Source organism: Plecotus auritus, assembly GCF_963455305.1.
Source record: "Plecotus auritus genome assembly, chromosome: 3".
NCBI classification, from domain to species: Eukaryota; Metazoa; Chordata; class Mammalia; order Chiroptera; family Vespertilionidae; genus Plecotus; species Plecotus auritus.
In genome coordinates this window covers 189,619,774-189,642,649 of record NC_137772.1, presented here as the reverse complement: position 1 = coordinate 189,642,649, position 22,876 = coordinate 189,619,774, and the positions used below count along the sequence as shown (strand labels likewise).

The 22,876-nt window shown below is 43.9% G+C and overlaps 1 protein-coding gene across 1 annotated transcript in view; it reads left to right on the top strand.

Annotated features, from left to right (window-relative positions):
* The first annotated feature begins 10,441 nt into the window (after nt 1-10,441).
* Nucleotides 10,442-22,876, top strand: part of FAR2 (fatty acyl-CoA reductase 2) — a 151,888-nt gene continuing 139,453 nt past the window's right edge. The window contains exon 1 of the mRNA XM_080662856.1: nt 10,442-10,551. The gene's annotated coding sequence lies outside the window, so the exon portion shown is untranslated. The remainder of the gene's footprint in view (nt 10,552-22,876) is intronic.

Here is a 22,876-nt window from a genome sequence, read left to right as displayed (position 1 = left end):
AACCTATGGCTGCCTAGGAGGTGGAGCTTCTGACGCTGACTGGCATAGGAACTGACTAATCAGAACCAAATCTGGGTGCTGTGGGGAACCAATGGCTGCCTAGGAGGCGGAGCTTTTGATGCTGACTGGCATAGGAACTGACCAATCAGAACCAAAGGTGGGTGCTAGAAGGAGCCATGGCTGTCTAGGAGGCAGAGCTTTTGATGCTGACTGGCATAGGAACCGACCAATCAGAACCAAATTGGCCAGCAGAGGAGGGCAGTTGGGGGTGACATCAGGCCTGCAGGAGAGGGCAGTTAGGGGTGATCAGGCTAGCAGGCAGAGGCAGTTAGGGGCAATCAGGCAGGCAGGCAGGTGAGCAGTTAGGAGCTAGTGGTCCCAGATTGTGAAAAGGATGTCTGACTGCCAGTTTAGGCCCGATCCCTAGGGATCCCAAGGGGTCCCCAATTGGAGAGGGTGCAGGCTGAGTTGAGGGAACACCCCACCGTGCATGAATTTCGTGCACCCGGCCTCTAGTAATCTATAAGAGGGAAGAGATTTTGATTCTTTTGTCTCAGTTTCAAAACTAGCACAGTGCCTGATATATAGCAATCAGTCCATAAATATTTGTAAATGAATGAATGAATGAATGAATGAACCATGGCTGATGAAGGATCACCCTTATGCTTCAGGGGCATTTCTCAAAGAGGGAAACTGGTCATCACCTTACACACTATCTAGCACTGATCATGGTGACAACTGACTGACAGAAAATTTGAAAACAAAATTGGTAGAATTTAACCCAAACTGACTCATCCTATATAATAAAAGGCTAATATACAAATTGACCAGATGGTGGAATGACCAGTAGCTATGACACGCACTGACCACCAGGGGGCAGACACTCAATGTAGGAACTGCCCCTTGGTGGTCAGTACGCTCCCACAGGGGGAGCGCCACTCAGCCAGAAGCCCTGAGCCAGGCTCATGGCTGGCGAGCACAGCAGCGGTGGCTGGAGCCTCTCCCACCTCCTCGGCAGTGCTAAGGGTGTCTGACTGACGGCTCCCAGACTGCGAGAGGGCGCAGGCCAGGCTGAGGGACCCCCCCTGCGAGTGCATGAATTTCGTGCACCAGGCCTCTAGTACTCAATATTTCACATAGCTATTTTTTTTCTTTTACTTTGCATAGCTATTTTCCCTTTGGAAAAAAATTTGATAATATTTATTTTGGGGGAATGTAGATAGGAATGGGATTTAATTTTACTTACATGTGCCAAACACTACAGTTAGATGGCCTTAGTAATATGAAAAAAGTATGGAGATGAAGATAATTATCTAAATAGAACATGCCTCTGAGTATTTGAAATTCAGAGGATAACACATTAATTATTAAGCAAACAGCTGAAAACTTCAGTTTTTCTGCTTAGAAAAGCTATTAATATTAAGGAAAGACTGTAAAAGATTATGTGGATATAAATTTAATAGCAATTCTCATCCTAACCTAAGTTTTGTCCTAACCAAAGTTATGGAGGACAAAAGGTGATGTTTTATCTTGGTATCCACTCACCTATTGGAATTCTAGGCCTGGGAAATTCAGGCCCAGGTCAGGATATATTCATTGTAACCTGTTGCAATACTGAACAGCTTGCATTGGTGGGGCACGTGTCTCTTTCACCCTTCCTCCTCAGGCCTATTTTCAAACTCCAACAGGTTATAGGAGGTTATTAGGAGTGGACTTCCTTTATCCCAGCTGCACTGCATGCCCAAGGAACAAGAGTGCTTAGTGGATCACTTACTAAGCAGAATTGGTGCTGTGGAATGGACCATCGTTGCTCAAACCATCAAACATCTATAAGAATAAGTTCAGTGGTCTTCTTTAATCAAAACCTACATTAAACCATCATGAATCATAGAGACAATCCACTCCCAGTGATCACAGCAAAAAGAAGAGCAAAACTTATATTAATATAACTAGAGGCCCAGTGCACAACATTTGTGCACTGAGGGGGGTCCCTCAGCCCGGCCTGCACCCTCTTGCAGTCCAGGACTCCTCAGGGGATGTCCGAATGCCGGCATAGGCCCACTCCCCAGGTAATTCTTGAAGTTGGGCAGTGTCAGTTCTCCAGGGAGTGGGCCTAAGCTAGCAGTTGGACATCCCCCAAGGGGTCCTTAGCGCTGCCGCGAAGGCGGGAAAGGCTCCCACCACCGCTGCTGTGCTCACCAGCCATGAGCCTGGGCTTCTGGCTGAGTTTGCTCCCCCTGTGGGAGCCCACTGACCACCAGGGGGCAACTCCTGCATTGAGCGTCTGCCCCCTGGTGGTCAGTGCGCATCATAGTGACCAGTCATTCTGCCATTCGGTCGATTTGCATATTAGGGTTTTATTATATAGAATACCCTATATCTTGATCTTGGGCTGTTTATTTTCTTATTATTGAGTTTTAAGAGTATATTTAAACTCAACAATAACAAAAATATTTTAGATACAAGTCCTTTATCAGATAGAGCTTTTACAAATACTTCTCCCAGTCTGTGGTTTGTATGCACATTCTCTTGACATTGTCTTTTGCAGAGCAAATGTTTTAGTTTTAATGAAGTCCAGTTTATCAATTATTTCTTTCATGGATTGTGCCTATGTTGTTGTATCTAAAAAGTAATTTCCAAACCTAAGCTCATTTAGGTTTTCTCTGTTTATTTTCTAGGTATTTTATAGTTATGAGTTTTACATTTAGTGTATGATCCATTTCTAATTAATTTGTGTAAAGGATATAAGATCTGTGTCTAGATTCTTGTTTTTATTTTTATGTCCAGTTGTTCCAGCACCATTTGTTGAAAAAGACTACCTTTGCTTCATTGTATTGTCTTTGTTCCTTTGACAAAGATCAGTGGACTATATTTATGTGGGTCTATTTCTGGGCTCTCTATTCTGTTCCATTGATCTATTTGTCACTTCTTTCACCAGTACTACACTATCTTGATTACTCTTGCTTCATAGTAATTCTTGAAGTTTGGCAGTGTCAGTTCTTCAACTTTGTTATTCTCCAATGTTGAGTTCTCCTAGTCTGAGTCTGAGTTTACAATCTTTGCAATCAGTTTGTAGATATCCACCAAATATCTTGCTGGAATTTTGTTTGAGATTGCATTGTATCTATAGATCAAGCTAGAAAAAAATGGACATCTTGACAATATTGAGTCATCCTAATCATGAACATGTAGTATCTCTCCATTTATTTAGTTCTTCTTTGATATCGTTCATCAGCATGTTGTGGTTACACCTTTTATAGTCCTTTGACATTCTGTTCTGGTTTTCTCTGTCTTTTTTTCCTTTTTGCCTTTTCAACTTTGGAATTTGTGTTGTCATGTCCTCCAGCTCAGGGTCTTTCTTCAGCTGTATCCAGGCCATTAATGAGCCCATCAAAGGCATTCTTCACTTCTGCTACAGTTTCTTTTTTTTTTTTTCTCTCTCTAGCATTTATTTGTATTGTTTCTTAGAATTTTTATCTCTTTGTTTATATTATTCATCTGTTCTTGCATGTTTTCTACGTTATTCATAAAAGCCTTTAGCATTTTTTTTTTAAAATATATTTTATTGATATTTTTTTTTTACAGAGAGGAAGGGAGAGGGATAGAAAGCCAGAAACATCGATGAGAGAGAAACATCGATCAGCTGCCTCCTGCACACCCCCCACTGGGGATGCGCCCGCAGCCAAGGTACATGCCCCTGACCGGAATCGAACCCGGGACCTTTCAGTCCGCAGGCCGACGCTCTATCCACTGAGCCAAACCGGTTTCGGCAAGCCTTTAGCATTTTAATCATAGTTTTTAAAAATTCCTCGTCTGATCATTCCAATAGTCCTGCCATATTTGACTCTGGTTCTGATACTTGTTCAGTGCCTTTAAAATGTGCTTTTAGCCTTTAAAGTGCTTTTTATTTTTTATTTCTTGGTAGGGTGGACATGAATACTGGGTAGAAAGAACTGCAGTAAGTAGGTATTTAGTAATGTAATGGTAAGGTGTGAAGAGAAGAGAAACATTTTAGTCCTAAAATTGTGTCTTAGTCTTTTGGTGAGCCTATGCCCCTGGCTATGAGAAACCCAAGTGTTTCTCAGATTCCCCCCCTTGGATAATGACTAGAGGGGGGCTGGATTTGGGAACCTCCCTTCACATAGCTAAGTCAGGCTCCAATAAAATTCTACCAGGTTAGTCTCTGATAAAATAGTTAAGAAGGACATAATGTTCTGGCTATTTCAAATGGTTGCTCTTCCCCTCCTCCTGCTGGGAGCACCAGGATTTTTCTTTGCTGTTCACTGTGAGGACGTGGTAGAGGTCCCGGAAGTAAAATTCACAAAAGTGTTTCCCACTCCAGCCCCATTACTAGGTACCACTGGGGGAGTTTTTAACATACAGTTGTTCATGTGGAGCCTCCAGCAATTGGTCAAGTACAATTAAGTTTTTCTCCCTAGATACCAGTATTTGGAGGTGTCTGCTCATGGGTTCTGTTCCTGCCATTTGTGATTTTCTGTATGATTTTCTGTATCTACTTGTCACTTTCTCCAGTTTTGGTGGCAGCAGTTTGCCCTGTGACTGTACTTCCCTGACATATTAAGAAGGATAGTTTATTTTTCAATTTGTTTAGCTTTTTATTGTTAGGAGGGAGTGGAGGCTCATAACATTCTTTCTTAAGTAAAAATCCTATCTAATAAAAGGGTAATATGCAAATTGACCGTACCTCTGCTACACCCACCAGACATGCCCACCAGACACGCCCACCATCCAATCAGGAGGGAATATGCAAATAAACCCAACCAAGATGGCTGCAGCCACAGAGAGCAGGAGGGAGGCTTGGGTTTCCCTGGCAATGGAGGAAGCCAAGCTTTCTGCCTGCCCTTGCCGGCCCAGGCCTCCACTCAATGCTACAAAGTTTCAATTATAGAAGATAAATCCCAACAAAAATGGCAGCAGCCACGGAGCTGGAAAGAGCAGGAGGCTAGGGTTGCCCGCGGTGATGGAGGAAGCCAAGATTCCACAGCCCTGGCCTGCTTTGGCCTCCACTTAAGGCTACAAAGTTTCAATTATAGAAGATACATAAATCCCAACAGAAATGGCACCACCACGGACAGAGCAGAAGGCTTGGCTCCACTCCAGGCTACAAAGTTTCAATTGTAGAAGATAAATCCCAGATACCAGGGCCTCCACTTGGGTCACCAGGGGGCGTGGCCGGCCTGCAAACCACCACAGGCCCCTCGCCCAGGCCACCCCACGTCCCAAGGGAACCCCACCCTGATCCAGGACACCCTTCAGGGCAAACCAGCTGGCCCCCACCCGTGTACCAGGCCTCTATCCTATCTAATAAAAGAGTAATATGCAGATTGACCATCAGTCCAACACACAAATGTCTGCCCCCATGTGGTCAAAGATCCTGCCCCCATGTGGACACAAGATGGCCACCACAAGAATGCCAGCAGGGGAGGGCAATTGTGGGCGATCAGGCCAGCAGGGGAGGGCAGTTGGGAGGGACCAGGCCTGCAAGGGAAGGCAGTTAGGGGCAAACAGGCTAGCAGGGGAGCAGTTAGGCATCAATCAGGCTATCAGGGGAGTGGTTAGGACGTGATCAGGCTGGCAGGCAGAAACAGTTAGGGGCAATCAGGAAGGCAGGCAGGCGAGCAGTTGGGAGCCAGCAGTCCTGGATTGTGAGAGGGATATCTGACTGCCCGTTTAGGCCCGATCCCAGTGGACATCGGACATCCCTCGAGGGGTCCCAGATTGGAGAGGGTGCAGGCTGGGCTGAGGGACACCCCACCCCCGTGCACGAATTTCATGCACTGAGACTCTAGTTTTTTAATATAATTTCAATAAATGCATAAATGTGATCATACTATACCTTAACTCATATTTTAGTCTTTCTTTTTGTGTCTATGTTTGCCTGGTACTCCTTCTTACTTTCCCCACATGTAGCAGGGCCCTCTCTCACCAATCAAGGTAACATGTTAATAACCCAGTACACATTCTCCATGTTTTTCTCTAGGCCTCCAGAGACCTATATATCTATGTATGCAAGTACATATTTAAAGTTATTTGATTTTGGTTTAATAGAAATAAGATCATATTAGACATGTTTTTCAGCATATTACTTTCCTCACAAACTAAACTGCTTGGAAATCACTGCAATTCAACTGGAATAGCTTTAATTTATTCTTTTTAATGTCAACATAATAGTCAATAGAGAGGATGTGCCTTTAGTTAATTCAGCTGTAACTCTATTGCATTTTTGAAACAAGATTCTCAAAAGAATTCTCAGTAGCATTCTCAAAAGACTCTTGATGTTTATGACGCAAGGCTTAAGGAACCATCAGCTCAGACTACACTCCACTTAGATTCAGAAAATAGCAGTTTAGTCTTCACCTGTTACACTTGTACAATTGTGAATGAAGAGGTTATATAACTTTCAAAGACCTGTATATCTCTGTAGGGGAAAGGAATCAAGAAAAAAAAAAAAACTATGAAAATCCATAACTATCTGCTTCGTATAATGGGAAGATAATAATTTTTTTTTCTCATGCAGAAGATACTCTTAAATAAAGTAGGAAACAACACTGCTACCACTGATGCTACACCTACCACCGAGGTCAGTGATAAGATGGCCCAATTCTAAGCCACGCGAGGTCACCGCACTGTAGTGGATGTGTTCCGTAGAATCCTTTTCCCTCCAAGGGGTGGGGCTGTGCCTATGATGGGTTTCACTCCTGTCATTGTTTATGTGATGAAAGTGAAGGCCCCAAATCAGTTGATTTTGAGTTAATCAAAAGCGAGATGATCCCAGGTTGCAGCCCTTACAAAGGGTCAGAGATTTCAAGAGGGAAAGAGATATTTTCTTCTGCTGGTTTTGCAGAAGCAAACAACCATGCTGTGAGAGAGCACAGGGATAGGACCAGAGAGAGGATGGCCTCTAAGTGTTGGAAGAAAACCCTCACCAAGAGCCAGTGAGAAAACAAGGCCCTCAGTCCTGCAGCTGCAGGGAACTAACTCCTGCCAACAACCAATGAGGAGCTCAGAAAAGGACCCCCACCCACAGATGAGATTAGAGTCCGGGCTGACCTCGTGATTTCAGCCTTGTGAGACCCTGGACAAATAACTCAGTTACACTGTGTCCAGATGACTGACTTACAGAACTTTGATATAATAAACGGATATTGTTTTAAAACACCCAATTTATGGCAATTGGTTATGGGGAAATCTAAAACTAATAAAGTGACCTTAGACAAGACACAAAGTCCAGTCTTCACCACTATAAAATAAGACAGTAGGCCCAAAGAACTAGTTTTCTAGTTCCAGAACACCATATTTTTATGATTCTACTGTAGATCAAAATCAAACCTCTTGTTTCCATGCTACTATCCATCAACAGAAAAGTATTTGTTTTTTAAACTCTTTATTTTATTTTAAAAATATTTTTAAATTGATTTTTAGAGAGAAAGGAAGGGAGAGGGAAAGAAAGAAACAACCATGTGAGAGCAGCTACCTCCTGCACGCCTCCTACCGGGGACTGAGCCTGCAACCTGGGCATGTGCCCTGACCAGGAATCTAACTGGAAACCCTTTGGGGCATGGGGTGACGTCCAACTAACTGAGCCACAACAGCCAGGGCAGAAACAGTATTTGCTTAAAGAGATAGTATTGGGGAATGGTAGCATTCTTTTGGAACACTGTATTTATTCACAGTCTCCAACTTTAACATGTCATTAGAATGATCTGACGTATTATATTAGGTCTAGCACATTTTGTAAGTATTTTGCATATTAAATAAAATCTTCCAGGCAGATTTACAAAGAAACATTCATTTTATGAGGTTGAATAAAATGGTAAATCATTAAGCAATGGTGAAGTAGAGAAGACTTTGAAAGTAGATGCCAGTTATTGTAATAATGTATTTCTCAACATTGACCTTCAGCAATAGTGGTTTTGAGATAAACCCCTAGAGAGTGCCCTTCCCCCTAGACTTTGTTCCCCCTCTCCCACCACCAACAAATTCATACGTTGAAGTCCTAACCCTCAGAATATGGCCTTATTTGGAAATAGAAATGTGGAAGATGTAATAAATTCAGATGAGATCATTAGGGTAAGCCCTAATTCAATATGAATTGGGTCTTCATACAAAGGGGAAATTTGAACACAGACACACACAGGGGAAGAACACCCTATGAAGATGATCACAAAGATCATTTACAAGCGAAGAAAAGCCAGAGATTACAAGCAGACCCACCAGAAGGGAGGCATGAAACAGATTCTCCCTCAAAACCCTCCAAAGGAACAAACCCTGCTGACAATTCCATCTTGAATCTCTGTCCTCTAGAACTGTGAGACAATATGTTTCTGTTGTTTAAGCTGCCCAGCCTGTATACTTAGATATGGCAGCCCTAGCAAACTCATACATAAATGTAATTTTAATGGTGATAATCAAATTATGACTTTGTATTTTATAATAATGTTGATAGATAAAATAATGTTGCATTTTATCTGTCAACACTCCACTGAAAGTATGTTTTATTTTCTCCTTTATTAATTAACTAGAGGCCCTATGCACAAAATTCATGCATGGTGCCCAGCCTGCATACTCTCACAATCCGGGACTGCTGGCTCCTAACTGCTCTCCTGCCTGCCTGCCTGATCACCCCTAACGACTCTGCCTCATTGCCCCTAATGACTCACCTGCTTGCCTGATCGCCCCTAACCACTCTGCCTACCTGCCTGATCGCCCCTAATCGCCTCTGCCTCGGCCCTGCCTTGGCTTTGTCCAGAATGACGTCTGGAATGTCATCTGGAAGGTCATTTGGCTGTCTGGTCTAATTAGCATATTACACTTTTATTATTATAGATGCTGTAACAAACCTGCAATTTTGTTCATGTGGCATTTCTCTTTTTGTGGGTTATTTCCTTCGGATGCATTCTAAGAAATGGGAATCATTTACCAGTCTTTTACTGTTGAGAACATTTAAAAAAAAAGTGACTAAAAATATTTTATGCCTTGGAAATGTGGGCTAAATTGCTTTCCAAAGAGTTGTAGCAATATACCTTCTTTTTAATGTCGACCTGCTGTGATGAGTGGTTTCAGCACATTCTCACCAACGTGTGACTGTGTCTTTTCAAGTACTTTCATACACGTTTTGAGGACACATTCAGATTTATTCTTGAGTAGGGAGAGGGGTAACAGAGTATGTTTATTTGGTGCTAACTTTTCCTCTCCCTGTTGATTTCAGGCAGTCGCCAGAGGAAACTAGCCAGGTGTCTTTAGGCTACGCTTTCCTTGACGCATTTAACTGAAGAGAGTCCAGTAGAAGATAATTCAAATTGGGTGTAAATTGTTTTAATGCAGGAAATAGCTCATTGCATTCATTCTAACCTTCATGAAGTCTTTATCTATGGCGATCGGTGAAGGGGAATGAAGACAGCTTATAGAGCAATATTCCTTTCTGGATTTTCTTAATGTAGCATAGTTATGCAGGAATTTACCTTCCACCTGTGCAAGGAATTAGGCTGGGCATTTGCTGGGTTTCAGCACATCTTGGATGAGACCTGTGACAGCTCCACTCACATGCCTGTCCTTCCCTCTACAACTTCGCCCTGATGCCGATGGCCACACCTAATCACCCCCCCCCCCCAAAATCTATCAGGCTAAGAAACCAAACGTCTTTTTGAAGAAACTGAAGGGCCGCTGAGCAAAGCTAGCCCGCCGCTTTCCTTCAGCAGCATCTTATCCTCTCCAGTCTCCATCCACCTGCCCACTCCCACCCGCACCGCTCGCAGATTTCTGTCCCCCAAGCCTGGGGAGGTCTGAGTAAACCGCGCCTCCAGCCCCTCCTGGGTGTTCGGAAGAACCCTGCGCTGTGGGTCGTTGCGGGGCGCCTCGCAGAGTTTGGATCACATAGATACAGAGCATCCCTCCCAGGGGGGATGGGGAGGGGGGTGCAGAAGGGACGAGCTGAGTCAACTCGGATTTGGGACTGCCCATCCTGCTAGGGTGGCTGGGGAAAGATGTGTCCTCCAAGCATTCAGACCAGAGCCTTTGACCCCGTGTCTGTCTGTCTCGATCCTCCCTCCGTCCTCTCCTCTTTTTCTCTCTCGAGGTGTGGGAGCTCTCCTTCTTTTCCAGACCAGAGAGGGGCGCCTTTCCTCTTCCCTTTCCCCTCACCCACCGATTAAAAAATGAGGAGCGGGGGTGGGAACCCGTGGAGTAATAGTGGATCTGCCTGGTGCTGAATGAATGGAGGCTCAGGGCGGGACTGAGCGAGCGGCCCCCTGCCCTCGACTGCCCGGTCCCCGCCAGCCCCCGCCAGCCCCGCGCCCCCCTCCGGCCCCGGGCTGAGGCTGCCGCCTGCTCCGCGCCCTAGCCGAGGCCGCCGCGCGGCGGGGAGGGTGGGGGGAGGGCGGCTTCCTCCGCTCCACACCCAGTCTCCCGCCGGATATATAGTGTCACGTTCAAGAGCCCAGAGACAGGAGCTGTTTCCTTGCGGCCGGAGCACTTCCCGTAGCCCCGGGGAAGGAACGGATTAGAGGAGCCCACCCCGAGCCGGAGGAGCAGGTATTCCAGAGTCTGCAGCCCCGCGGCTGGCCGAGCCCGCGCCCGGGAAGGCAGAGCGCGGGCTGGGCTGGGCTGGGCTGGGTGGGCGCGGGGCCGGGCGGGAGCACCCTAGCGTTTTCCAAGGCTGTGCGCGCAGGAGCGCCCCGCCGCACCCCGCCGGCAGCCAGCTGTTAGAGCGCGTTGGGCGCCCGCATATTCGCCAAAGTGGGGTACGCAGGAGCGGGTACCGCGGATCGCGAGGGTTCCAGTGGGGTGCTGCTCCCGGGCAGCCCGGGACCGAGGGAGAGAGGCGCCCGGCTGGGCTCGCCCAGGCCTCCTTGGCCCGCGGGCTGTTCCTAGAAAGAGCGCGCCGACTCCCGGGCCACGTGCGGCGCGGCGCCGCCCCGGCTGCCCTCCTGCGCTTCCCGCTTCCCATTTCCCGACCCGAGATCGCGGCCTCGCCCCCCCTCCCCCAACCCCACCCGGGTCTGGGAGCATCCAGACCCTCCCATTCGGGTCTGGCTGGACACGGTCTGGGGCCCCGGGGCGGAGTCTGTCCTGGTTGAAAGTTTGGACCTCTCCCTGTGGCCTGGGCGTCTTGGAGGGAGCAGGGGAGCGAGAACTAGAAGACTCCATCTGGAGTCCACGGCTTGCGGGGAGGCAAGTCAGATTATCCGCAGGCAAATCCATTTCATTAAGAGACATAATGACTACCTGAATCCTAGAAACCATCCCCGCCTGCCAGCCTCCTTCTCTTTCAGCTGTCGGGATAGGTAAATTATGAGCACTTATTCTTCCATGAGTGAGTTTCCTGGTGTGAGCAACCGAGGTTCTCTCTGGAACCCAAGAGCTTCGAATCTCTGTGCCCCATTGTGCCACGCGCGAGAACAGTGACCAGAACACAAATGGGTGATGCTTTTTCTGCGTGGGAGAGGCTGCATCTAGACAAGTTGGACACTGTGCAAATGGAAATTTGAGGATTACGCCGTGGATTCAATTACCCATCTCTCTCTATCCCCATTTCTATAAGTTGGAGATTTGGCTGAAGAGCATTTTTAGTCTAAAAGTGCAAAGGAACTGAATACAATTGGAATGCCGCCCCTCACTGCAGGAGCAGGCTTTTCAGCAAAATCTACATGTAGGGATATTTGTGTGTAGCACCTCCAAGAGATGACCACCACCCCTTTGTTTTTTCTGAGGGTGCCTCCTGCACCTGCTTTATCAACAATCCTACCTTACTCCAGTTCCTAACATTGGGTTATAGTTATCTGTAAAACAGGTATAAGTAAGCATGAGTTGGCAGATCTTCTGGTGATATATTTCACCTTTCTTAATAGGAGGGAATGTGGTATCTAACTACAGAAGATGGAGAACCTTCCTTGAAAGGGGTGAAAATAAATAAAATAGCTCGTGTTTAGGTAGTACTTCGGGGTTTGTAAAGAATGGGCTCATCTGGAATATCTCATTATTTGCTTTCCTATATTTTGAAGGTGCATCCTCAGGCGTCTGTCTTTCTGGCAACAGCTGGGCAGCCTTAACAATTTTTTGTTTTGTGCTCATCCCCATGCATTCATGAAAACTCACTCATTCACAGTCTTCTGAAGGATCGTGCCTAGGGCCCACCAGCATGCTGTATTGTGACATGCTGGGCTCTGTGGGAACATTTGCTGCTCTCGAAGATGCACTCTTATCCCTTTATTGTGTTAACAGACCACTTTGAAAATCTGACAATAGCTTTGGAATATAAGAAACAATCATATACACATCAACACAGAATTCTGCCTAAAATTTCAGTCTCCTTGATACCCAGCCACCCAAATGTTAGCCATCCAGGGACCCCAGGCACGCCCAGCTTCATGGAAACAGGGCCCTGTACTTGGAAGGGCCCCCACGCTTGGTTTAATGTCCTGCTGTTACCTTCAGCTGTCTTAAGAACTTTCAAACAAGGAGCCCCAAATTTTCATTGTACACTAGACCAAGCATGTCAAACTGGCGGCCCGCATGCGGCCCACACCAAATATTTTTGCAGCCCAGCCAATATAATGAAATGGTATGTAAGAAAACATTAATTTTATCATTGCTCTTATTCTATTTTAGACTTTACTTTTCTAAATAAGCCTACGTTTCTCTTAAAATTGAAGCTTGGGGGTTTTTTTGTGGCCCACATAAACTTAAACCTTGTTTATTTGGTCCGTGGTAGCCGTTGAGTTAGACATGCTTGCACTAGACCCTGCAAATTCTTTAGCCAGTCCTGACCCCAGGTTAACAGCCCTATTCTGAGCAACAGCATTATCTCATACCAATTCTTCAGGGGAATTCTCCAACACAAGTTATCAGCTGCATACTTATGTCAGTGAGCCCTCTGTGGCGAGTTTCCTCTCTGACAAAATCAAGACAGCAGACAATAGCTTCCTTCTACTCTGTTCATCTTAAAGCGTTGTTGTGAAGACACACTAGGTAAAAAGAGGAAGTAATTGTGAAAATGTCTACTTACCTGGAATAGTTCTACGCTAACAAAGACAGTATTACAGGCTTAAATATCACTATTTGGATAAGATTAGAAATGGCAACTCGAAGTACAGAATAAGTTCTTGGATCTCAAAGACACTTTCTGAATTAAGTTGATGTTTGGGTCTAATTCATCCAAATATTGAGTCAATGATTCAATTTTTTTGAGGATATAATCCTCTTTGTTTCGTTTAAGTTTTAAAAATCCATATTTTCAAAATCTTGAACAAGTCACTTTTTTATATGTTCTAGGAGACACCTAGCAATATAAAACACACCTATTCCCTTATTGCGTTATCTTCACCTCCTGTAACGCTGGGGAGGAAATGAGACACTGGCAAGTCTTCTGTCTGCACACTCCCCTTAATTACTTCTCCTGACCTCAGAGCTTATCTTTATACCAGCCTTTATTCCCAGCATAATGTTAAGGTACGCAGAAGGGCAGAGGAAGAAAGAGTGAAAGGAAATGGGTCAAACTCTCACATCAAAGTCTTATAATGGGGGCACCAGAGGGGTAGGGTGAAGACTCCTTTTCATGCAGCTGCCCTGTTCAGGGGCACACTTATGCTTTAGGATATGAAGTACCAAGTCCTGTACTTGATAGACTTACGACATCATTGGCAAGACAAAATGTGTAAATAAAAGGTGCCAATAATAGCAGATAAGTTATTACAAGGTATTATAAAATTTGGCACAAAATGAATGGTACAGAAAATAAGTGCAATGAGTTCCCAAGAAGAGAATAAAATAAACTGAAATGGACAGTGAAGCTTAAGCGAAGAGTTACATGAGATGTCCCTGTAAGTTCTGCTTATCATAGTGATGAATGAGTGAGTCTTCTAGGTGATAGGTATGCAAAACATGAAAATCTGGATGGGACTAAATTTCACATTAAGAAAAAGCAGGAACTTAAAACCATGAGAGAACTTTCCACTGGCTAAATTCATTCATATCCTATATAATAAAGATGTAATATGCAAATGGTCGTATGCTGTGAAGCGTAATAACCAACCAAGTAACAACCAGATCACGGATCAGCAGGAGGGTGGGGCAGTGAGCTACAAGAAGGCAGTGGAGAGCTACAGGAGGGGGCAGGGCAGCAAGCTATGAGGGGGCACAGGGGGGCGGAGGGAGCTACAGGAGGGCGGGGCAGCAGGGGAGAGCTACTGGAGGGCGGCAGCGAGCTACTGGCACAGGGCTACTAGTAAGTAAATAATTATTAAGCCCATTCTGTGACCAGACAATGCCAATTTCACAGCATACAGTGTTAAATAAAGCAGATATGCTCCCCATTCTTTTGGAACTTAGAGACATTTTTAAAACAAACATAAAATAACAAATTGCTGGAAGTAGTATGGAGAACAGAGTGCTATGAAGAAAAAGACACAGGGGCTGACTCAGATTTGATGCTCTTTAAATTGATATTTGAAAGAAGCATATGGGTTAACTTGGCAAAAAAGATTTTTTTGGGGAAAATCCATCTGGGCAGAGGAAATAGCAAATGGGAAGGCTTTAAGGAGAAGAAGAGACCCAAAGTGTTCAAGGGACAGCAGGCACCTGTGGCTGGTGTTTGGTGAAGGTTTGCTGAGAGGCTGGCTATGGGTGCGGGGAGGTAGGTAGGAGCCTGGTCATGCAAACCTTCACAGATCTTGATAAGGATTTTGAATTGTATTTTAGTGGGGAGCCTTTGAAGACTTTGAAGCCAGAGATCACCTAATTTATATTTTAAGATCTTTATGAGTACCATGAGAGAATGGACAGAGTGCCGGTGACAGTGCTGCCAGGGCATATGGCAGGGAGAGGACAGAGAGATGCATTTGGAAAGTAAAATTGATAGAACTTGGTGACAGAGAGGATGTGAGAGGTGAGCGAGGCAGGAAGAAGTGTGAGGACAAATTTCTTCAATAGATACTGCTGAGTGTTTATAATTAAAACAATAGGCTCACATGTGTATGATTCAGAGTTGCATATAAAGAACCGAAAAATGAAATGAAACCTGCTAATCCTACTTAGTACCTCTAGGAAGTAGGCCAGGCTGTTGGGTAGAGGTGAAGGTGAGAGAGAGGAGGGAGGAGGCTTTCGTTTTTCATACTATCACTTGCACTGTTGGGCTTATTTTTAAACCATGTATTCTTTTATAATCTATAATAATAAAAGTGTAATATGCTAATTAGACCAGACAGCCAAACGACCATCTGGACATTCCTCCGGGGCTTTGAGGGCTGGCCGAGGCGGCCGGGGCTGTGAGGGCCGAGCCCCTTGCACGAATTTTGTGCATTGGGCCTCTAGTTGTTTAAAAGTTACCACTACAACAAATACGGCTCCTGTTTTTCTGGCTTGAGCATATGGATAGAATACAGGGTAATTTCCTAAAATGACAACAACTAGGCGAGAAGGACCTGATCCTCACCAAAGTGGTTTTCCTAAAACATAACTCACTCCCCTGCATAAAACCTTTAGATTCTAGGGCACACCCCCTCCCCACCCCCGTCTATAGCAGTGTTTCCCAAAATGTAGTCAGTGGATCATTCGTTTCTTGGAATATTAATAACAGTTACGTGAAAGAGAAAAAGGCTTTCCTGATCATATAAGCTTGAGAAACACTTGATTCAACTTAGTAAAGCAGTTTCTTTTCTTAAAAAAAATTTTTTTTAATTGATTTCAGAGAGGAAGAGAGAGAGAGAAATAGAAACATCAGTGATGAGAGAGAATCATTGATTGGCTGCCTCCTGCACACCCCACACTGGGGATCGAGCCCACAACCCTGGGCATATGCCCTGACTAGGAATTGAATGGTGACCTCCTGGTTCATAAGTCCACTCTCAACCACTGAGCCACCCCAGCTGGGCAGTTAAGCAGTTTCATCGCAGGAATCCTCAGAGCCTTTAATATACTACGAATCACTGAAAAATAAGAGGTATTTTATGGCATATTTCCTAAACTTATTTGTCCTTGAAATGCTTTTTGGTGGAACCTGTCACAGAGTCAGTGTTCAGCAGAACATGCTTTGGGAAATGCTACCCTTGTATTAATAGATTGAACCTTTTAGCATACATAGCTCTCTTAACCATCAGCTTCCCTCATGTCTTTCATGCTCTTTAGTTGGAAGAAAGCAGATTAGAATTGACCCTGTCAATTGGCTTGAAATGGATGATGAAAACAATTCTGCTATATGGATAAGAGATCCAGAGATAATTCACCTGCACGATCTGCAGTCTGATTAAAAACATTAAAAAAATTGCTTCATGATGGCAGGGCTATGCAGGACCTCTCTGGAGTACAGCCTGTCAAGTCTAGATTTACACGTGAGGGACCTGGAGCATAAACAGTGGAGAAGATGTTACGGGGCCTCTCGTGTTCCATGGCAGGTCTGGGCCCTACTTGATGTTTGTACTGTATCTCTGGCAAAGCCACACCATCCTATATAATAAAAGCATAGTATGCAAATTGTCCCCTCAACCAGGAGTTTGTCCGGGAGTTCAACAAGGGAGCAGGGCCGGCTGGGGGAAGGGAGGGAGTACCCAGCTGGCAGCCACGAGGGACCCTACCAGGGCACGAATTTTGTGCACTGGGCCTCTAGTGTGAATACACAGAGCATGTGATTTTGCAGTGAATCTCAGACATTCTTTCCTGGTCCCCAGTGCATTTGAATGCTGGTGGGGTGGAGGCCAGAATATAATCTGTGACCAAAGAACAGTGCAATAGAATGGAACAGAAGGGACAGGTTCACACAACTAGAAAATTGGCTGTGGTTTCACCCCTTTGGTGCTCTAGCCCAGTAGCCTGAGGGCAAATTTGGCTCCCCCCTGTTTTGGTATAATGCTCGAACTAAGAACGATTTTTGTATATATATATTTTTTACTTTTTTTTATAAGAGAACATTTATTTGGTTAATCACAGAGGTATAAAAAGTAATTCCTAGAAGAAGTGTGATTAAGAAACAAGTTATAGAGGTAAAGGAAGGGCCCTAGGAGCTTGGGAGTGAGGAAGGTAATGGTAACCTGCTTGGGCCAGGGAGGGGAGGGGAGTGGGGAAAAGGGAAAAGCATAGGCCAGGGTGTGAGCTCCCTGGGAGGTAGGGCGCACTGGGTCCTCCATCCTAAGGGTTTTAAGGGAAGGTCCCAGGAGATAGTAATAGACCAGTGGTTGGCAAACTGCGGCTCGCGAACCGCGGTTTGCCGCTCTGTTGACTAATGAGTTTGCCGACCACTGCATATAGACTATTCAACAGTTTTCCAGGTGTGTGCTTTCAGGGTTGTGGTCTCCGCTGATTGATTAGCTGGCACCAGGGCAGGGTAATTATCCAATGCAGCTGGTCCTGAGGTCAGCCATGGGGTCACTGGTCTGGTTTTGCTGCTTTTCTGCACCTGGAGCTGAAATACAACTTCCCATTCTGACTGGCAAAGTCAGGGCTCTGGGTGCACCTGAATTCCGGGGGCCACTGCCAGTCAATCACTGCTATCAGGAAATCTTTCCAGATCAGGGTGTTCTGTGGGAATCAAACACTATGAAATATGAGGCTCCTGGCCAGCCACATTCATCCAGGAATCTTCCATGAATAACTCAGAGACCTACCTTTAAGAAAAGAATGTGTTTCAGGTGAGATCATTCAATAGGTATTTATTATTATTATTATTATTATTATTATTATTATTATTATTAAACACCTGTATCAAAGCAAAGAATATTATGTGGCCAACAATCTGATTAAGTAGACAGTGAAGAAATTAATTACCAGACACTAAGAATAGCATTTGTTTATTGTTCTCATCATGGTTTATTTAACAAGTCTTAGATAATTAATTTTGTATACTTATCCCTTCCAGTCCAGCAAAATGATTTCCAAGCTGCAAGTGACAACAGGTGTCCCCTATGGCTTTTGGGCTATTCTCTTGTATTTAAGGCATTTAAACTTCCCAGGCTCCTCCAGAAATGGCCCCACACCATTAGAGCACGGAGTTGAGTGGGTGGGGAAGCAAGGGCTCTTCCCTGTGACTCTCTGAAGAAAAGGCAAAAACACGCCCTCTCCTACCCACTTTTTCATCCTTCCACTTCAGATGAGGAGTTGTTGGGTCAGTAACATTGGCTGGTGAATAACAGGATGACCACGGGAGGCAAGAATAATATTTCCTCAGTCAAGAAATGAGAAAAAGTCATTGTGAAAATGCTCCACATTGTAGAAAAATAGGGCTTTATGTAGCAGGGGTCAGTGAGAGGACACATTCTACAAACCCAAGGTAGTCTTGAAAACAGGATAATTGGAAATTAGGAAGAACACTAAGTTATGTGTCTGGTCCCAACATACTTGAAAGCACTTAGTACTTCAAGCAGACTTAGATCTACCAATGCACACTATTGTCAAGAAACTGGAGGAATCTGCCCAGCTGGGTGTAACAGTTCAGTGTGTGCATATATTGAAGGCTTTTGCTTGCTACTTTGAAGGAAGGACATTTATACTGTAAGATGTCCAGATAGTAGCAGCATAGTCTTATGTAGTAATGAAAGCATCTTAAAGATGGACAGTCATCTATCTATATAATAGAGGAATATGCAAATTGCCAGGATGCCATAATGTCACGACCGAACAGCAGGGACCTGAGGCTGCATGGCATCTGGCGCTGGGCTGGGGACCTGAGGCTGTGCACCCCCGCCTGGAGGGGCTTGATGGGGGTGGAGCCGGCCGGGTCTGGGTCTCTTGCATTATCGAAGCGCGTGCAGGTGATGGGTGGGCACTTGACTCTAGGTCCTGCGGCGCACTCCAGACTCTGATAGGGAGATTTTCATATACATTTTACTATTTTCTTTCATCTCTGACACTTCTATTATAGAGAAAGGGCAAATAGCAATATTAAAATATTTTCTCTAATTAATTCCCTTTTAATGTCCACGAATTTTGTGCACCGGGCCACTAGTCATTTAATAAAAATAGACCCATTTAATTAAAACTTAAGAGAATTTGTTCACTTAATTCCACTTGAAACAGAAATGTAAGATACCTTGATAAATATTAATGAAATCAACTTTATGTCATTCTATGTGGGTTTTATTTGTTCGTTTGTTTGTTTCTATTACACTATAACTGTTGTCTCATTCTGAATTGAATCTCATTCCTATTGTGTGTTTATACAAGACCTTCAGGACATATCTGCCCTCAAGATAAGTGTGTAATCTAAAAGTTGGACACTTGTTCTAACAAAAGGTTTCAAGAGAATTAAAAGCCAGTTACAAACTATTCTCAAAGCTGCAGGAATCTTAGATGGTTTGAAAAGAGTTCATTTCTTTCATCCAAATGAGCAGTTTCCTTTTTTCTCAGCATCTTGTACTTGTCAAAACTTTCTCCTTTGTAGAACTGAGACATTACCTCTTCCTTTCCATCTACAATTTTGGTCTAGTCCTGCCTGAAGCAATGATTATGCAAATTGCAGGGAGAGCGTGCTGATCACAGGATTACACTATAGGTAAATTAGGTTTCGATTTCTTTAGGGACAGAGTGCAACTTGCTCGAATTAGACTTTCCTGAACTCTCCTAGTCAACTATATGCTGGCACATATCACACCAACTTATCCACTGTGCGTATGGTGACTACAAATTGCTTTGCTTTAATTACGTATATTCATATTCTACATTGTAGAATGCCTGAGTCCCTTATCTATATTTGGTCCCCTGATTTTATAGAAAGGAAAAGCTACTCGCAAAGATGTAAAGTAACTTGTCACACGTCTTCTTAATGGATGAGTAGACTAGTATCCAAATCTATTACTTCAATCCCATGACCATCCCATTCATTATTTTATTTTATTTCATTTTACTTTATTTTATTTTTAGACAGAGTGGAAGGGAGGGAGGAGGGGAAGGGAAAGAAAGAGAAAGAGGGAGAGAGAGAGAGCAATAAGGGTATGATGGGAAATGGAGTTCACATAAAATATTAAAAAGTCCACAGGGAAGAGAATGAAAATTCTTCCCAAGGAGACAATGTCCTCCTTTATTCACAAGACCTGAGGATTCATTAGCCTGTGCTCCTCTCCTCTTAGTTACTCACTTTCCCCAAACCTGGCTATGGAGTGGGTTCATCCCCTTTTCTTTCTGCCTGGAAAGACAGACCCACAATCTCTTTGAGTTTTAAGTAATTAACTACTAATCACTGTGGGAAAAGATATAGGGGAAGAGCGAAAACAACCAATGTGGGAAAGTTACAAAGTTTCCAGAATACCTGTGCGTCCGGGCATAGAGCCAGTAGTTAGTTGCTGCCTTCCTCTGAGATGACAAGTGGAAATCCCGTTTTCTTTAGCCATTCATCTTTATTTCTAGAAGAAAGAGCAAAAAGCCAATCCTCTGCCTTAAAAATCCTTACCCATCATCTTACATCTGGATGAGTATGACATTTGTCCGATGAGATGATTTATAGCTTTCAGCAGATTCTCAAAGAGGCCATGAAGGAAGCAAGATCGAACCTTTGGAACAATCAAGTTACTCATTTCCCCTCTTTGAAATACTCCAGACCTAAGCCACTGCCAGGTCAGGAATGAGTCCCTGGTAAAGATTCCTCACAGGGCCCAGAGAACTGTTTGGGAGGCTTAGGTTTCCATATTCCATCTTCATTTTGTCACATGGTTCAGAGCACTATATTGTTCCAAAACAGGAAAAGAATCATGTCCTTGTCCCTGTATAACACCTTCCATTCCTCCCCATTCCTTAGAGCAGTTTTGCCAAGTGTGTGAGCTGCTAGATGAGGTGTGTGTGTGTGTGTGTGTGTGTGTGTGTGTGTGTGTATGCGCATGCACACGTGCACGCATGTGCACGTGGAAGGGGTCCCTAGTGCATAGGCGTCTTTTAACATCACCTTCCCTTCCTGCTCTGTTCTCTGGCTGGGTGTCTATAGACAAGATACTTAACCTTTTGGGCTACTTGGACTGCTGTAAAAAAATACCTCAAACTGAGTGGTTTAAATAACAGAAACCCATTGTCTCACAAATCTGAAGACTAGGAATCCAAAATAGAGGCATCAGCAGGGTTGGTTCCTTCTGAGAGTTGTGAGGGAAGGATCTGTTCCGGGCCTTTCTGCCTTGTAGATGGCCATCTTTTCTTGTGTCTTTACATCATCTTCTCTCTATGCATGTCTATGTCTCTGTCTAGATTTCCTCTTTTATACAGTCATCGTGGATTAGGGGCCCACCCTAATCCAGTATGGCCTCTTAGCTAGTTACATGTACAGCAATTTATTTCCAAATAAGATCACATGCTGAGATGGTGTGGTTTAGACCTTCCATATATGAGTTTGAGCAGGGGGCACAATTCAACCCCTAACGCTCAGGAAACTAGTACCTGACCTAATACTTGACTCCTCCTTACCACAATGGAATGTGGTGATGAAACTATCTACTAAGTATTTTTGTGTTAAGACAATTCATCAAGAGTTTTTTCTCCATGTGACTTTTATTATTTTTATGAGATACATTTGGAAAGTGAATAGATTGTAAATGCAGTAAGTGGAACATGAAGTTTCTTTCAGATTCCAGCTTCCAGATCAAATAAACAAAGTACTTGAGTGCTCCATAAACTCCCATCCAGTCACTACCTATTTTCCCCCAAAGCCATTGCTATTCTGACTTCTACACCATAGATTAGCTGGATTCAAACCTAGATTAGCCTTGACAGTTTTTAAGAGTTTCTATAAAGGAATTCATATAGTATGCTTTCTTTGGTGTCTGGATTCTTTGCTCAACATTATGTTAGTGAGATTCACCCAAATTGTGTAAATTTGTAGATTATTCATTCTCACTGCTATACAGTGCTCCATACTGTGAATATACCACAATTAATCCCTTTGTTTCTATTAGGGGATTCTGAGGAACAGCGCTACTAGGAACATTCCTATGAAGGTCTTTGTTAAACATATGTACACATTTTGTTGGGTATGCCTAAGCATTGAATTGCTTTATATAGGCAGCGCTTCAATGAAATCTGCCAAAGCGTTTTCCAAAGTGATTGTATAATTTATACTCCCAGAAGCAGTAGTTAAGAGATCCCCTTGTTTCAGATCCTTATCAACACTTCCTGTTTTCTCTTCTCATTTTAGCCATTTTGGTGGGGGAATTGTTGTATGACATTGTGGTCTTGTTTGTATTTTTTTGATGACTGACAAGATTGAGCACTTTTTTATTTTATTTTATTTTTGATCACTTGGATATCTTGTCTTGAGAAGTGCCCAAGTATTTATCCATTTTTCTGTTGTCTTTTTCATAATGATTTGTGAATATGCTTTATATATTCTAGATATAGTTCCTTTGTTGGATATTTGTCTTCTCCCAAGTATGGCTTTCCTTTTCAGTCTGTTAATTTTTTCTTTTGATGAACATTTTAATAGAGTCCAATTTATTAGTATTATTCTTTTGTGGTTAGTGTCCTTTTGCCTACTTGAGGTGAGAAGATGTTATTTTCTAAAGAGTTCATTATTTTACTTTTCATACTAAGATCTGTCTATCTGGAATTAATTCTTTATATGATGTGAGAACTAAAAATTCATCTTTCCATTTGGAAATCCAATTGACTCAGCACCATTTATCCTATCTAATAAAAGAAAAACATGCAAATTGACCGTACCCTGCTACGTCCACCAGCCATTCAGAGCGAGTATGCAAATTAACCCAACAAATGTGGCAGTGGCCATGGAGCTGGAGTGAGCAGGAGGCTTGGGTTGCTCCTGGCAATGGAGGAAGCCAAGCTTCCTGCCCACTCTGGCTGGCCCTGGCCTCCGCTCAAGGCTACAAAGCTTCAGTTATAGAAGATAAATAAATCCCAGATACCTGCTTCCAGCTGGCCCTGGCCTCCGCTCAAGGAG